This window comes from Vigna angularis, chromosome 1, assembly GCF_016808095.1.
Source record: "Vigna angularis cultivar LongXiaoDou No.4 chromosome 1, ASM1680809v1, whole genome shotgun sequence".
In the NCBI taxonomy this organism is placed as follows: Eukaryota; Viridiplantae; Streptophyta; class Magnoliopsida; order Fabales; family Fabaceae; genus Vigna; species Vigna angularis.
The window spans coordinates 19,890,131-19,908,018 of record NC_068970.1 but is presented as its reverse complement, the minus strand read 5'-3'; the positions used below and the strand labels follow the sequence as shown (position 1 = coordinate 19,908,018).

The 17,888-nt window shown below is 35.2% G+C and overlaps 1 long non-coding RNA gene across 1 annotated transcript; it reads left to right on the top strand.

Moving 5' to 3' along the window:
• The first annotated feature begins 3,689 nt into the window (after positions 1 to 3,689).
• Positions 3,690 to 5,792, top strand: LOC128194462 (uncharacterized). Its single transcript, XR_008245837.1, has 3 exons — positions 3,690 to 4,498; positions 4,648 to 4,968; positions 5,086 to 5,792. It is a non-coding gene; the product is annotated as an uncharacterized LOC128194462 (long non-coding RNA).
• Positions 5,793 to 17,888: the final 12,096 nt, after the last annotated feature.

The window sequence follows — 17,888 nt, the reverse complement described above, 5'->3', positions numbered from 1 at the left end:
TCTTTTCAGCTCAAGCTCATGCTCACGAAGCTTTCCAAAGAGAATCGCCGTTGACATCTGAGTGAGGTTTTGAGACTCCGAGATGGCAGTCACCTTTGGTTGCCAAGACCTGTCTAATGATTTCAAAATTTTCACATTCAATTCATCAGTGTCAAAAGTCTTACCTAAACCTGTTAGGTGGTTCACAATGTGAGTGAAACGCTTCTGGACATCAGAAATTGGTTCTCCAGGTTGCATTCTGAACATCTCATACTCCTGGATGAGTGTATTCTTCCTTGCACGTTTCACGTCGTCTGTACCCTCATGTGTGACTCTGAGGACCTCCCACATTTCCTGTGTTGTCTTACATACTGAAATTCTATAAAATTCATCAAGTACAACAGCAGATGAAATAATATTACGAGCCTTAATATCAAATTGGGCTCTTCTATTTTCCTCAGGAGTCCAGTTAAAGTATGGTTTTTCTACTTCTACACCATCAACAGTTCTTTTAGGAATATAGGGACCATTTAGTACAACTTCCCAGATGCCTCTGTCAACAGACCCCATAAAAATTTCCATTCTGACTTTCCAGAATGCATAGTTATCACCAGTAAAGAGTGGTGGTCTGTTGATGGAAGCACCCTCGGCATATACTTGAGTTTGATGACCGGCCATTTTCGAAAGGATTTGAAAAAATATCAAAGCAAGCTCTGATACCAATTGTTGGAACAATCGGTACCGTTATAGAATTTTACACAGCAGAATAACTTATAAAGCGGAAAGCGTGTTCAGTCAAACTCTTAATAAGATGGTCAGTTTTAGAAATTTAATTTTCTTAGAGACAAATTTCCAAACCGTTGATGTACGTACAATAAAATAAGTATAGGGAATAAGAAGAACAACACAGAATTTTTATCCTGGTTCGAATCAAAAGATTCTACGTCCAGTCGTTAATCACTATAAATAGTGATTAACCTTTTTCACTAAAAATTGTTTAACAGATTACAAGATAATAGACAATAAAAATGAATAGAACTACTCTACCAACTTGAAGAGAACCACTTCAGCAATCGACCAACGATTCACAAGCTTCTCCTTTCACAAGACCAGGCAGAGCACCTTGCTAACTTGAAGAGAGTCTGCTCCGACTATCGACACACGATACGCGAGCCTCTCCTTTCACAAGACCAAGCAAGGGAACAATGAACAAAGAGCTTTCTGAGAACGTTCCTCTGACACACAATGTTCTAAGCTTTCTCAGTTCAAAAACAACGTTTACGTTCTAATTTCTCCAAAACAAAATATATAGCCAAGTACACTGAATGCCAAAGGTCAGCTCCCAACTGCCATGAATAATCGATTATTGTAAGTGATAATCGATTTATTCAAGTCCGTTATAAGTTTTCAAAAGTGTGATAATCGATTATATGAAGTGATAATCGATTATTCAAGTATGACTTGTGATAATCGATTATTGCTTCATCATAATCGATTATTGTAGTTAAAAATGTGAGTTTACAAGGTTTACAAGAATTTCCTACTACATTTAATTTCTACAAATTGCTTTTAACTAATTCTAATATCTTCTGCAACTAAAACTTCTTGTAACATCATCAAAACAAATTTCTTCAAGATTTACCAATACTCCTTATTGGTAACAATCAGGTCACTATCAGACCATCCATTAACCTCTAATTTCACACTTAAGATGTATATGCCTCAACGTTAAGGGATACGTTAGAAGTTCTACTTCGACTATAGAGAAGATCAATTTATAGTAAGTAGATGTAAATATCACCTTACAAGTCGATTTTGTAAGTTTGAGTTATACTTAAAGTTCACTTTTTAACAATGTTAGTTACTATATTTAAGGTGAGAAACATCACTGTTTTGAAACAAGACATTTTCCATAAATCCTTAAGGTGAACATTTTTACAGGAAAACATATGCATATTTTCTTACTTTTCTTTGGCCCGCTTTTGAACCATGACTTCCTTAACTTTTATATATGAGGAAACTCAATCTAACTTCCTATCCTCTCCACTTTTTTGTTATATTAATTAATCTCTAAATGGACTCATGTGAATCCTTTCGGAAAAAAACATTAACGGACACGCTTAATTTGGGTGAAGATTTTTATTGTAATGCTACAAAAGTTTCTCAAGTATTTGTTCAATGGATCAACCCATGTTGTTTGACGTAGAAAGGGTCTTTTATCTTTTAGGAAACAAACAAATTTGAGAAATCCTCAAAAGAGTAGATGGATCTATTTTGTAGATTACTAAATTAATCCAATGTGGTGTGTTGATAAGAGTTACTACAAACATCTTATATCAAACTCCATTTGAACACCTTAATGACTAACATTTGATCTTCTTGTTACAAGTGGTATCTCACATATCGAGATATTGTGACTAAGTTAATTTTAAGGACCATGTAATGTTTCAAAGTTAGTTTATTCATGACCTCAACTAAAAAAAATTAAAAATTATTGCTCTAGTGCTTACTCTATTTCTATCCCTCAATGGTTGGTGATGTGTGCTTTTAGCACTTAGTTTAATCACTAAAAGAATCGTTTATTATCGATGGTCATTATCTATTGGTAACTACGAAAATTCGTGGATAATCGCATGTTTTTACATATTTCTAATGGGTAAAAATTAGTCAATATTTAGTGTGTAAATTTTACTGACGAATTAAAGGTATGTTAGAATTACCGACGGAAAAATCTGATGAAAAACATATACTTATGATAATTATTGACGAACAATTAATCCATCGGTAAGACAATAATGTATTCTAAGTCTACATGTAAAAATAAAAACAATTTCAAATTTGGGCCTCTCTTAGTGAGGTGTAGACCTGCATCATTACATTAAAAAAAAAATTATACGTACTAACTAAAATGTGTTGACATGTTTAAATATGTGAAATTTGAAATAGAAAGATCTGCCTTTAATCGTTAAAGAAAAAACTTCGACAAATGAACCTTAAAATCATGTTTTCTTAAATAATCTATTGAATATATTATACATGTCGCAATACCTGTACATTTCGCAAGTACAAATAAACTTAAATATTGGATCATTAAATTCTTAAGACTACACAACCTCTCAACCTTAACAAAAGAGATTGAGAGTCAAATGCTAAATCTTAAAGGTCCTACTCATTATAAATAACTTATATATTTTTATAGAAACTTTGAAATATTTCTATACATATCTAGTAACATATTCTTTCGACACATCTATCAACGCGATGTTTTTCAAAATCAATAGAAAAAATTATAATACGTGAAATAATACCCCAATCAAACTACCAGAAAATAGATTATTACTCATGTCCAACAACAAAAATGTGTGCGCCTTTCGGAACCCTCTGTCCACCTCATAAACACGGCAGCCGTCCTTTAGGGAATAAACGTTAAATCGTTCAAAGTCAGACTTGGACAACTTTGTTTCTCAGTTGAGAATGATTACATAGTAAATGATTATATGATTCCGACAAGTATAAATGTATGTGTGTATTCACATTGACATTTCTGTAGTAATTTCTCTTCCCGTTGAAAAAGTCTATGTAACCATGATTCGCTCTCCCACGAGTAAGTTCCTAGAAACTGACAGGAAACCGATAGAGTCAAAATCATGCCCTATATAACCATGATTCGCTCTCCCACGATATTAATCTTTTCCATTGCAAACCAATCACCTACGTTGCAGCTCAAAATTTGAAGGAGAAAGATCTCCATTGCATCATTGATTCTGTGAAGCTTCTCGTATCTATTTTTCTTTTGCTTTCTGTTTCTTTTTCAGTCTCGTCTTTGCCGTAACGTTATATATAGCTTCTTCTTTTTTTGTTTTCTAAACTCTCAATTTGATGCATCATTGCTGATCAGTTTCTATGCCTATGATAACCTGTACATTGTTTGGTTTAGTAGAGGAAGAAAGCCAAAGGTTGTTAGCATGGGATAGACCACACAACTTCGTTATTGGTCTATCTGTTGGCAACGGAGAATTTTGGGATGAAACTTGAATTTGTTGGAATTCCGATCTAATGTGCTTCTTGCGTTCCTGAAAACCTCCATCTTCAACTTGCTCATGGACAAGTGATTGTTGAGCAAGTTGAGAATGGAAGTTCTCCGAGACGTTAGTCCTTCCTTTAGTTGACTTGTATAGGTGGATCGGATGAAACAATTTTCAGTGCAAAGATCTGTTGAACAAGTAAGGGTAAGATTCGCTTGGCATAATTCTTTCTGGGAAGTCTGTGCCCATTAAGAAATTCTTTGTGTTTCCATATTCAGTGCTTTTATGTGTGTGTCCCCTTTCATAAACTCTTCTAGAGATAGCAAAAGACGGATGTGAGATAGGTCATTGGAAATTCTCGAACATCACATGGTATTTAAGTATTTTTTGGTAAGTTTTACCAGTGAAACGAAAATAGCGGCATGCAAGGTGAATTGAATTCCTATTTCTGAAGTGTACAGCAGCTTAAATCAGAGGCCAAGCTTATTGTATCTGTAGGTATCTTTACCTCCTATTCTTTGCAAATAATGCTTTAAGAGAAGCGTTTTGGTTTGACCTGTATTCTTTCAGTAAAACATTATTTGTGTTTGGTACGAGACCAGATCAAATGCTTTAGGCTGACCAGTCTCTTTGCTTTCATCAGGTAAATTCAAGGAAAATATTTTGTCATCCACAAGTGTCTATATGCTGAAGAAAGGTTGGAAACTTTGAAGGGAGTGGTCAGCAATGACGTTTATAAATTTTTGGTGACTTCTTGAGACGCATTCTAAACAAATTTTTTGCACCCCTTAAAACTTGAAACCACTTGCTCATGACCCTTTTCAGGCACCACGTTGTCTTGAAAAAAACAGTTTGAAGTATTCCTGACAAAGAACGTGTCAAAAAGGAGCTTATTCTTACCTGCTGACATATGCGATCATTCTGTAACTGCCCTTTTTGTCTGAATTCTCTTGAAGTACACGTGGTAGGACATAACCACTTGGAACTTTTTTTTTCAATATATAAACTAACTGTTGAGTTAGAATAGAAAGCCGGGCTTTGACCCTTTGCTTACTATATTTGTCTGCGCGGAATTATGCAGGTTCTGCGATAATGCACGGATTAACCACTTGCTACTGAATCGTGGCAAAAGATGGTGGGGGGATCTCTTGGATGATTTGGAAAATCCCTCAAGAAGTGCTTCACGACATAGGGTAATTTCCTAAAGGCCAAAGAGTTCTTCCTGCTGTCTTTGACATATAGGAAGAGTAACATAAATTTGACGAAAACGGCTTAAAAGTAATGGACATTGATGGGTTCTTGCAATCAAGAACCTATGGAAAAGCACTCGAGAACACACAAAGACAAGTTCTCTGAATTATACAGCCTCCTTTTATTCAAAAGAATCAACAAGAATGGTGTTACAACCTAACCCGAGAGCTTAACCTCTCTCCAAAGAACTACAAGAGTTCCCGCAAACAATAATACTCCAAAACTAATCCCAGCCAACCACTAATCCCCCCTTTTATATCACTTACTAACAGTCCTAACAGAAAACTATCCCTAACTGCCTTGGCAGTTAGGCTCTGTGACTTTACCCCTCCTCCTATATATAATTAACTTCCTAAAATTACTCCCCTCTCCTCCAACAACCTTGTTCCCAAGGTTGAACTCCGGGTATTGCTCTTGTATAGTCACCTCATCTTCCCATGTGGCACTCTCTTGTCCCCCTTCTTGCCATTCTATCAAGACTTGGAGTATTTCCTCTGTTCCCAGTTGTCGAGTTCTCCTGTCCAGCACCTTGGCTGGCCTAAACATTGGTCCATCTGCTTGTAACTCAGCTGGAAGCTCTTTTTCAACTTTCTTCTCCCCCACCGCTTTCTTCAGTTGGGAAACGTAGAATATTGGATGGATTCTGGCCGCCTCTGGTAATTGCAACCTAAACGCAACTTTCCCGATCTGCTGTAATACCTCAAAGGGTCCATAATACCTTGCCGATAGCTTCGGATGTAATCGAGTTGGCATGGATGATTGTCTATGGGGTCTAATCTTTAAATAGACCCAATCGCCTATCTTAATGTCTGATTCTTTCCTTTTTTTTATTTGCCTGCTTACTCATCGCCTCTTGTGCTTGCCTTAAATGCATTTTGAGTTGTTTCAAAGCCTCATCCCTTGTCATCAAATCTTGAACCACCGACTCCACCGCTGTCTCCCCAGGAATAAACCGACTCAAAGCTGGAGGCTCTCTTCCATAAACTATTTCAAAAGGGGAACACCTGGCTGCACTTTGATAACTGGTATTATACTAGTACTCAGCCCAAGGAAGCATCAACTTCCAACTACTCTGAGCAAAAACACCTCAAATACCCCTCCAAAATTCTGTTCACCACTTCAGTCTGGCCATCCGACTCAGGATGGTATGCTATGCTCATACTAAGCTGAGTACCCTGCATCCTGAAGAGCTCTTTCCAAAATACACTCAAAAACAGGGGGTCTCTATCACTGACTACTGACATAGGGATCCCATGTAACCTCACTATTTCTTGAACGAACCTCTCTACAACCGTGCGAGCCGAATAAGGATGTTTCAAAGCAATAAAGTGGCTACTTACTCAGCCTATCAACTACCACCAGTATTGCGTCAAAACCCGTGTGACTTGGGTAGCTTAACAATGAAATCAAGGTTGATTTCTTCCCAAATGGCTTGTGGAATCGGTAATGGCTGCAAAAGACCCTGAGGAGAGGCAGCTAGGTATTTGTGCTGTTGATAGATGACGCACCCCGTGACAAAATCAGTCACCGTTCTCTTCATTCCTGGCCAATATAGTGATTGGGCAATTTTCCGATAAGTACGAAACACACCCGAATGACCTCCTGTACTCGTCACATGAAAATCCGCTAGAAGCTTGGGAATCCAACTCGATTTAGCTGATAAAACCAACCTTCCTTTATAATGAAGGCGATCATTCTCCATCGTGTATGTTTCGTGGCTCGTTGGGTCCTCCTTGAGATCATCCATAATCTTTCGCAGCATGTCATCTTCTTCTACTTCTTTTAAAACCTCTTGAAATTCGTGCCAATAAGGCCTGGAAAGTGCCCATAGTTCTCCCTCCTCTGTACCCCCTTCTTCTTTACGAGACAAGGCGTCTGCTACCTTGTTGGAGCTTCCTAACTTATAAACTATCTCGAAATCATACCCCATCAACTTGGCTATCCAATTCTGCTGGCTATGCGTCGTTATTCTTTGCTCCAACAGATATTTGAGGCTGCGCTGATCCGTATAAACCACAAACCTCCTCCCCAATAGATAGGGTCACCAATGTGGATGGCCATAACCAACGCCATTAACTCCTTCTCATAAATTGACTTAGACCGAGACCCCTCAGACAATGCCCTGCTGAAGAAAGCAATGGGCTTCTTATGTTGCATCAATACAGGGCCCACTCCACTCCCAGAAGCATCACACTCCACATGAAATTCCTGTGTAAAGTCGGGCAGTGTTAGCACCGGTGCCGTTGTCATTGCCCTTTTTAGAGATCCCATGGCTGCCCGGGCTTCCTCAGACCACTCAAACCTTCCTTTTTTCAACAACTCCGTGAGAGGTTTAGCTAGCTCCCCATACTTCGGCACAAACCTCCTATAATACCCCGTTAAACCCAAAAAACCTCTCAATGCCTTCAAATTCTGGGGTTCTTCCCACTCCAGCACGGCCTTTACCTTATCCCGATCCATCTCCACTCCTTTCTCCGAAATCTGGTGCCTCAAGTATTGAATCCTCCTTTTCCAAACTCACATTTCTTTTGATTTGCTACCCACTCCTTCTCTTCCAGCAGCTGCAGTACCAATGTTAAGTGGTGGAGATGCTCTTCCCAGGATGGGTTGTACACCAATATGTCATAAAAAAAACCAGTACCCATTTCCTCAAATAAGGTGCCATTAATCTGTTCATGGCACTTTGAAACGTTGTCGGGGCATTCATTAACCCGAAAGGCATCACCATAAATTCGAACAAGTCTTGGTGGGTTCTGAAAGCAGTCTTGTGGATGTCCTCCTCCCTCATTCGTATCTGGTGGTAACCCGCCTTCAAGTCCAGCTTAGAGAAAAATCTAGCACCCTTGAGCTCATCCAATAGTTCTTCAATTACCGGAATAGGGAATTTATCCGGTACAGTGGCCTTGTTCAATGCCCGATAATCCACACAAAATCTCCAGCTTCCATCTTTCTTTTTCACTAAAATTACCGGGCTGGAAAACGGGCTTTGACTCGGTCGAATAATACCAGCTCGAAGCATATCTGCAACCTGTTTCTCGAGCTCCTCTTTCATGAAGAAAGGATACCTATAAGGCCTTACATTTATAGGATCCTTACCCTCCTTAAGCACTATTCGGTGCTGTGAATCGCGTGAAGGAGGTAGTCCCTCTCTCTCCATAAATACCTTGCAGTGGGCCCGCAAAACTTTTATGAGGTCTGTCTTCTGTTGTTCCGTCAAATCATCCTCCACGTCACCCTCTCCCCTAGCCTCCACTATGCACAGTTCCCACACCAAGAACCATGACTCAGCGTCTGTGATTTTTGTGAGTGCACCTGGCTCCACCAGTTGTCTTGCCAAGGCTGGGTCACCGCAGATTTTCTTCTTCTCTCCATCCACCACATACTGCATAGACATCTCTTTCCAGTTAATAACCACCTCACCTAGTTTTGCCAACCATGCAATACTCAATATTAAATCCATTCCACCGAGATCAAACACATGCATGTCCTCCTCTACCTTCACATTACCTAGCTTCAATCCCACCTTTTCACATCGCCCCCTGGTCCACTTCTTACACCCGTCACCCAAACTCACCGCGTGTGTGGCCGTTTCTGTTACCGGAAGCCTCAGTTCCTCCACCACCTTCCGGTTGATGAAATTATGGTTGGCTCCGCTATCGATCAAGACTACCACTCGTTTTTCTCCTATCAGTCCGGTCAGTTTCATGGTTTTGGGAGGCGTTAGACCCTCCGCCGAGCAAGCCGAGAGCTCCATGGGTTTCGCCTCAAGGCCAACGTTTTCCTCCAACTCGCCCTCCTCGTCCTCCGCCAGAAGCAGTACTCTCAAGCCCTTCTCCGCACACCGGTGACCCGGCGCGAACGGCCCTCCGCATCAGAAGCACCTCCCTTCTTCCCTCCTCTTCAGATACTCTGGATAAGGTAAGTTTTTGACCATTCGATTCTTATTTTCTCCTCCGGCCGAGCCATTGCCCCTCGCATTGGTGCTATTAGCCACAGTCGCACCTTCTCTCCTGGCCGTACCCGCCCCTTCTAACCCACCAGTCCTCGTCGCGATGCTGCGATCTCCATCAGCCCTCACTATCGCCGTCGCAGTTCGATTACCCACGTGGGTCATCTTGAGCCAGTTCCAACCTCCTCCGCATGCACGGTTTATGGCGTCCTCCACGTCTCTCACAACCCTGATTGCGACCATCAAATCAGGGGGACTCTAAATTCGAACCTGGCCTTTAATATCGTCACGTAACCCCGCCAGAAAGAAACACAAAACCAGCTCCTCCGATAGGCCCTGGGTCTGACCCAATAGCATCTCAAAACTTCTTACAAACTCTTCCAGCGCTCCTTCTTGCCTCAGGGTGGCCATCTGTTCGTAAACCGTTCCCCGGAACCCACCACCGAATCGATTGATCAACCTATCCTTCAAACCCATCCACGTCCGATTCTTGGTTTTCTCCCGCCAATACTTGAACCAATAACTCGCGCTTCCCTCCATACTAATGTAAGCGAGTTCGACCTTCTCCTCCTCTGCTACCTTTTGAATGTCAAAAAATCTTTCAGCCCAATTAATCCAAATGTATGGGTCTCCGCCTTCGAATGATGGCAATTCCACCTTCTTCCTCCAATTGAACGCGATTCCCCCAGTATCGCCCCTCCCTGGGTTCTCGTTCACCGAACTACTGCTCCCTTCAGAACCACCCGCTTGATGGTTCGGACCTCCCCCCATCATTGTCATCAATTGCTGCATGTCGCGTCTGATTGCCGCGGTCTCATCTTTGATTCCCTCAACCGTGATCTCCAAGTTATCTAACCTTCCCTCCGTCTCGCTCCCCATCGCTGGCTCTTCTCCTTCATGATCCGGCAGGTCGGACCAAATGATGGGTTCTTGCAATCAAGAACCTATGGAAAAGCACTCGAGAACACACAAAGACAAGTTCTCTGAATTATACAGCCTCCTTTTATTCAAAAGAATCAACAAGAATGGTGTTACAACGTAACTCGAGAGCTTAACCTCTCTCCAAAGAACTACAAGAGTTCCCGCAAACAATAATACTCCAAAACTAATCCCAGCCAACCACTAATCCCCCCTTTTATATCACTTACTAACATCCCTAACAGAAAACTATCCCTAACTGCCTTGGCAGTTAGGCTCTGTGACTTTACCCCTCCTCCTATATACAATTAACTCCCTAACAGACATGAACAAAAAATTAGGCAAAGTCCCAATTTAATAGTTTTAACATTACTATAGAAATTCACATATCCAATAAACAAAAACAATTCACCTAAAGAAAGCATATAACAAATAGCATTATAGTCATCTCGATATAACCCTAACATAAAAGATTATGTACAAGAGTCCCTGTAATTAAATAGTTAAACCATCAAAAATATTTACAAAGTATTAAAAATAACTATGATCTCTATATCTTTCTAAACATCGTTTTCCTTTCCCGTCAATTCCTATTCCACTGAAACTTCATTCTCTATTCACATCAATCAAATGATCATTGCTAAAGAGAAACACAAACAAACATACAAACAAAACAAATGAGTAAGCTAACTTTTACAAAGAAACAATCACAATTTAGTTACCATACATAATAATTTCATTATCAAAACTTAAAAAGATTCATAACATTTAAACTTGATCATCCAGATATATGTATTGAAATTAGACTATGGTAAGTTTTGCACTTGTAGTGGTGGAACAATTGTACCCTTCCAAGCTACCACATAAGATTAGTCCGTCTACTACCTATGGTGGTCAAAGAATCAAACCATGGACTAGGATCTCTTGCTACTACTCACCACATAACTCCCTTCTTTACCTGAGATAGAGTGATTATTTGAATGTCAAGATAACTTTTAAGACTGAGTCCCTACCTCAATGCAACACACTACTGAACGTCATCATAGAGTCTCACCACACAAGGTCCATGGAATTACGCCAAACATTGATGAAACTTGTTAAGAAGTGAACTTTAAACCTAACTCAACCCCACAAAATCAGCTTGTAAAGTGAGGTTGTAACCTACTTATGTATTATACACTCACCACACAAAGTCCATGGAATTACACCAAACATTGATATGAATTCATTATCACTCTCATATCATATTTGAAATAACATCATACACACCACCATATTCATTAGTTATCAACATGTACAATATCCATACCCATTTGATTAATTTGTATACAACATTCTAAACAAATCAACTTTTGAAAATACAGAACTCTTAAACAAATTTGTATAAAACATTCTAAACAAAATTTCTAATTATACCTTTAGCTTTTAATATTAAAATATCATAGTCTCATTATTTAAAATGCGTTATCAACTCTTAAGATTCTATTTTCTAAGTTCTTATGAACAAATAATTCCATAATATGATAGCTCAACAATTAGTTCCATATGAAATAGACCAAAATGACCTAATATCTTGGAGTTAATCTAAAGCTTAATTATGCAACTCCATTTATTTTACGAACTTATTCAATGGGCAGAATAAATTCGTATTCACTGTATCTCATGGAGACCGTGCATCTTAATGTTGTGGATAATTTCTCTTCAGAAGGATTTCTTCTCCTTACTCTTTTACAAGGATAAGTTCAAGTGACTCAGACCAAGAGCTCGCAATTTATCAAAACACCACATTACCCATAATCACGCAAGAGTAAACTTTATACCATATTCTGCAAAAAAAAACTTGAAGACATTACATTTATGGGTCAATCCTGGTTTCATTTTATTCAATGTGTGATTTCACTTGTCTTCTAATAGCTGACATCAAATGGGTTGTTTTTGCTTTTGGTGGTAACACATTCAACCATCCCAATCTCAATTACTTATTTTGAATCTTCAAACTAAGCAAGGCTCTTTCCGAATACATATAAGTTCTCTTCATAAAAAAATATTAGGCTTTGTATCCAAACTAAAAAGACTCGTACTAGAGCCAATTTCTGTTCCTAATTTAGGCATATTGAGGAATCTAAATAAAGGGTATCCTCTTCATGTGTAGCAATATAAATCCAAACTTTTGAATGGTACCATCTTGGTTTCAGTTTCATCTCCAAATTCATTAGATATAATCATGTATATTTTATTAAAAGTCTCAATATAAAATGAATTTATAATATATAAATTAGTATAAATTTCGTCTTAAAAATTAGTTTTATAGAATTGAATTAAATTTAAAATTTATTTCTTATAAACATGATATTAAAGTTTATTTAATAAAATTTGATATTTGTTATATTTATTGTTTCATCTAATTGGATTAATTATCAATGTTTAGTCTTATACTCAATATAGATTTTTGGAATATTCTTGATACGTGTGAATATATCTTCTCGTGTAACATTGTCACTGCATGAGATCCTAGTTTTTTTATTAGTTCTATAGTATTTTTTACAGTAATAGTGAGTTGATAATTAATACGTCATTAGATTTTAATACATGATATCTAGCTTTTTTTTTTCTTACATGAAAGGATTCATTATACTTCCATAACTGATTTGGAAGGGATATTGAGTTATTAGGAAGTATTTCAAAGCTAAGACTTCTTAATATGTAAATGTTAATCTTATATAAACATGGTTAATTTATGTAATTCAAGAAACCTCTGCAACGTGACTTGAAACATGCGGCCAAATAACTTGTCAATTTTGAATTATTGTAATTAATTATAAGTTATTGTAAAAAGTATATTGTTAACGTGATATTGTCCTCATCAAATATATATAAATCGAATATATTTAGAGTTAACAGGTCTATATATATTTATCAGGAACAGGTCGGCCAAGAAATCTTGGACATATGTAAGATGTCAATCTTTTGGATTATCTATTTTTACTATTATTTTAAAGAGATTTAAGCTATTATTTTCAAATTTTAACTCAGTTTACTATAAAGAAAAATACTCTTTTAAAAGCATTTAGAAATTATTTTGAGAGTATTAAAGTAGAATATATTATTTTTATTATTTTCTAGAATATTTAGGAATTTTATTTATTTTCTCTTTTTTTATGTTATTAATTTTAGATAATAAAAATTAAGATTTGAGCTCTGATGGAAACGAGAAAAAGAGGAATCGAAAACAACTTACAATACTCTGTTTCTTAATGTAATAGCTGGATGTTGATAAACTGCACATCAGAAGAGCCAAATCTCCGGTAATAATCTCCAGGCACGTTAATCCAGATTCAAATACCAAATAGTTTACATTTGTTTTCAATGTGAATCAAATCCTATTACAAAATATATGATAAATGAAATGTTTAAATGGTGTATAAAATCTTATTACAAGATACATTATAAATAAAATATAAGATAATTTTAAGTAAAAAAATAACACCAAAAATATTACAAATATCTTATATGTAGATATAGATAAATCCTTAAATAAAAAAATCGTATAAAAAATTAATAAAATATAAGAATAGTCATATATTAACTTAAAAAGTAACTTCTTTTTGTATAGAAAAAAAATAAAAAGGTGTATATTAATTTAAGTATTAATTCAATTTGTTTAAGAGATAAAATAAACAAAATCTTTAAACAACAGCTATTTTTTTTATAAAAAAACCGAAAACAAGGAATGGTTCAATTATATACTAATTCAAATAATGTTGATTTTTAGTGATTTTTTAAAAGAAAGAAAATAAATAAAAAATCGATTTTTAGTATGAAGTTGTATGGTCATTTCCTTAAATTAATGCTAATACTCTTTTTTTAAGTATCACATATTAAAATTTGATTCATCTTTTGTGTTGGAATCTTTTTATCTTTTTTCTTTTTTTTTCTTCATCTCTCACCATCTTTCATTATCTTTCTCTATATTTTTTCATCTTCATAGCACGACAAAACAAAGTGACAAATTTTAAAATATCAATGTCTTTTTAACTACATTTAGTGATAATTTAGAATTTCAACTTTGTTTTTCAATTAACTAAAGATAGTAGAAAATATGTGGAATAAGGTGATGGGCCTCGAAGGAGACATGGAGGGTGGAGAGAAGTAAAAACGGATGTTTCTCGCTGCATTTTTTTTTTCTTCACCTCTAAAATTTCAATTTTATTCTTTTCAATAAGAATTAATAGAATTTTAAAAACTAATTAAGAGTTTTATAAATTTTAAATTTTAATTGATTTTTGAAAATTATCGAGATCTTAATCGAATTTTGAAAGTCAATTTTCGAAAATCAATTAAGTAAAATTTTTTTAACTTTCAATTAAAATTGGTTAAGATTTTTTTTCAAAATAAAATAATTTAATTTATTTTCTTTGTTTTTATTTAATAATATTATTATTATTGTACCATACGGCCGATCCAGAAGAGAAAGCAATGCTGAACCAACCTAACCGGACAACGTTGAATCAACCTAACCGGCCGGACAGGACGATCCAGAAGAGAAAGTAATGTTGAACCTACCTAACCGGACAACGCTGAATCAACCTAAGCGACCGGTAGACTCTCTGGGTCATTAAGATCATGATTAAGGTAAACAACGATTAGACCATTGGGCTAAAATTGGACCGTGATTAACTCTTCACTAACCTCAAGCCCATGGCGAAAACTATAAATACAGAGCAAATGTAAGTCGTAGATAGGTTGCATTTCCTGCACATTTATTACTGTTCTATTGAATTGCCGAAGGGTTCGAGATCGGACAGCAATAAGACAAAGTATTGAAAGAGCTTGGTGACTCAGCCCCATAACCGAAATAATTATTAAATAAAAAACAAAAATAAAAATAAATAAAAAGAATAAAACCTTTAATAGGATTTTGAAAATCAAAAAAGTTTTTAACTATTTTTCAAAAATCGTTAAGCTTCCTCTTTTATTTTATTTTTATATTTTAGTTTACTGTTTCTGTTTTTTATTTAATAATAATAATCATAATAATAACAATAAACAAAAAAGTAAAAATTATTATTATTATTAAATGAAAAACAAAAATAAAATAAAGTAAAATAAAGAAAATTAAAAAAGATAAAAAACTTTACCGAATTTTGAAAGTTGGTAAGGAAATTGTTTAACAAGTTTTGAAAAACTAGTTAAAAGATTCTAAAGTCGTTAAGTTTTTATTTTCATTTTTTCATTTTTTTATTTTTGTTTTTTGTTTATTTTTTATTTAATAATAATATTATTAATAATAATTTATTATTATTATTATCTTTTTATTATTATGATTAAATAAAAAATGTAAACTAAAATTAAAAAATATAAGAAAAAATAAGGAATCTTAATCGACCTTTTTATCGTTCTTTAAAAATTGATTAAGATTTTAATGATTTTCAAAGTTTATAAAAATTTTAATCGATTTCCAAAAGCTGATTAATGAACAGAAAGATAAAATTTTGGATGTACAAAAAGAAAATAGAAGAAAATAAAGAAGTACAAGGATAAGCATCCAGTAAAAAAAACTTGTAGGATGTGAAGTTAGAAAAAAAAAGTTAATCAATTTTTTAAGCTTCAATAATGTGAATTTAACATAACTAAATAAATTATATTTCACAAATATTAAAACTCAGTTAAATTAAAATATATATATATATATATATATATATATGTTACTATGGGCTCGCAGGTTACCGTTCGGTCTCTACCGTTCGGTTTCGGCCAGCTTCTCATCCGTTCGGTCTCGACTAGCTTCTCATCCGTTCGGTCTCGACAACTATTAAGCAGATGTAACGTACAATGAATGTTATAACGACTGTCGTTAAACAATTAAGGTTTGCATTAATGACCATTAAGAGAGGTAAATTAATGTGTCAGATTCCTTTAAACTCTATAAATAAGGGTTTAGGTTTGAGGTAAAGACTGATTCAACTCATACTACAATACGCCCTATTTACGTCCTATTAGGACTTCAATATTTAACTATAACAAACAATTCATAAAACCGCTCCTAACTTGAGCGTCGGAGTGACTTTTGCAGGTACCTCCCCTCTTTTACAAGGAGGGTGACCGAGCGGCCAATATTGAAGGTGACCGATCAGTTCAAACTGGAAGCAGACAAGCGGAGCGCACCAGTCGAAGGTTAATGTCTTGGTCTCACAAATTCCCACCGAAACAATATATATATATATATATATATATATATATATATATATATATATATATATATATATATAAAGAAAGTAAATCAACAATTTAAATTACTAATTAAAGATAAAATAAACTAATCCTAAAATTTTTATTCTTGCTAATTAAAAAAAATAAAGTATAAACATATCTAGTTTTATTTAATACCTAGCAAGAATTCGTTACACATACATTAGGACCATCATGTATTTATTTTTTATTTTTTTCATTTTGCATTATTCGTGTGATTAGTAGCGCGCCTCCCACACTTTTGTTTCCCAATTTATTCAAATCTCCTTTGATCTTCTTGTGATGTTGTTCGACATCTACAAAATGGTTTCCGTTATATATTTAATTTTATTCTTCATCAATTTCAGTTTTTTTTTTCAACACCTTATCCATGTACCTCTAACTTATCCCAAATTTTTTTCTTAACGTGACTACAACTCTTGCACCACATGTCACCATGCATCTTTTAAGGAGCTAAATTCAAACAGGATCAAATATGATGTATGATTGATTTTTCATCCTTTCTCTTTAGTAGCTTTCAACACGATGAATTTATTATAACAAGTTTCACGCATCGTCCCCAAAATTAAAATCATAATTTTTTCCTACTCAAGCTTTTTTACAACTTTTAAAACCAATAAGTATTAAAATACGAACACATAACATGCTATTTTCCTTCATATGCAAGTTTATCGGATGAATGTTCCCCACCTATAAACTTTATGTTTACACCATGTACGTATTACCAGACTTCGTGTGAGTACAATAGCAATGATTCATTATGAATCCAGAGTAAGTTTTATTTCATAGCTTTCAATAGTAGAATTCAAATTTTACACTAACGCAACCTAAAAAGATTAATTCATACAACAAGATTATTCTCCACTTTAACTAGTATTAATCAAACAAAGTAATTAAAAAGTCCAAAATTCAATATGCATTAAGGAAAGTTTGCCCTTTACCTACCGTGATGAAGCTCGATGAATATGACGAAAACACGGATGATGGAAAAAAAAAACTCTTTGATCAATTAATAACAGTAGTAATAATATAGCAGCACTAGTTATAATAATAAGTAGTTAACATCTCGTAAACGTCATAAACAATGGCTTATCACGGATGATTATAAAGTAGGGACTAGGCACAGACATGCATGCAAGGGTTGACCCAGATACAGTTATTAAAACAATAAACTAAATTTGTTTCTGGAGTACATAATGGAAATTTAAATAAAGCAATATACTCACTCAACTTTATAATATTCTTTTTTTAGATTATGCTTCTGATTTCTCGTTTGTCTTTTCTCTTCCAAAAAAAAACTTAGATAAAGAAATAGATGATATTGATTTAGCTCAAATAATATAAATCCTCAAGCACTAAGGCTTTGTTCGTTTGGGTGTATTTGGGAGAGATGATTTGAATGGATTTGAGTGGATTTGAGGGTTATTTTTTAGTTGTTTTTATGAGTGGATTTGTGAGTAATTGAGAATGAATTTAGAAGTAAAGTTTGTGAGAATTAGTGTAGGATTTGATTGATG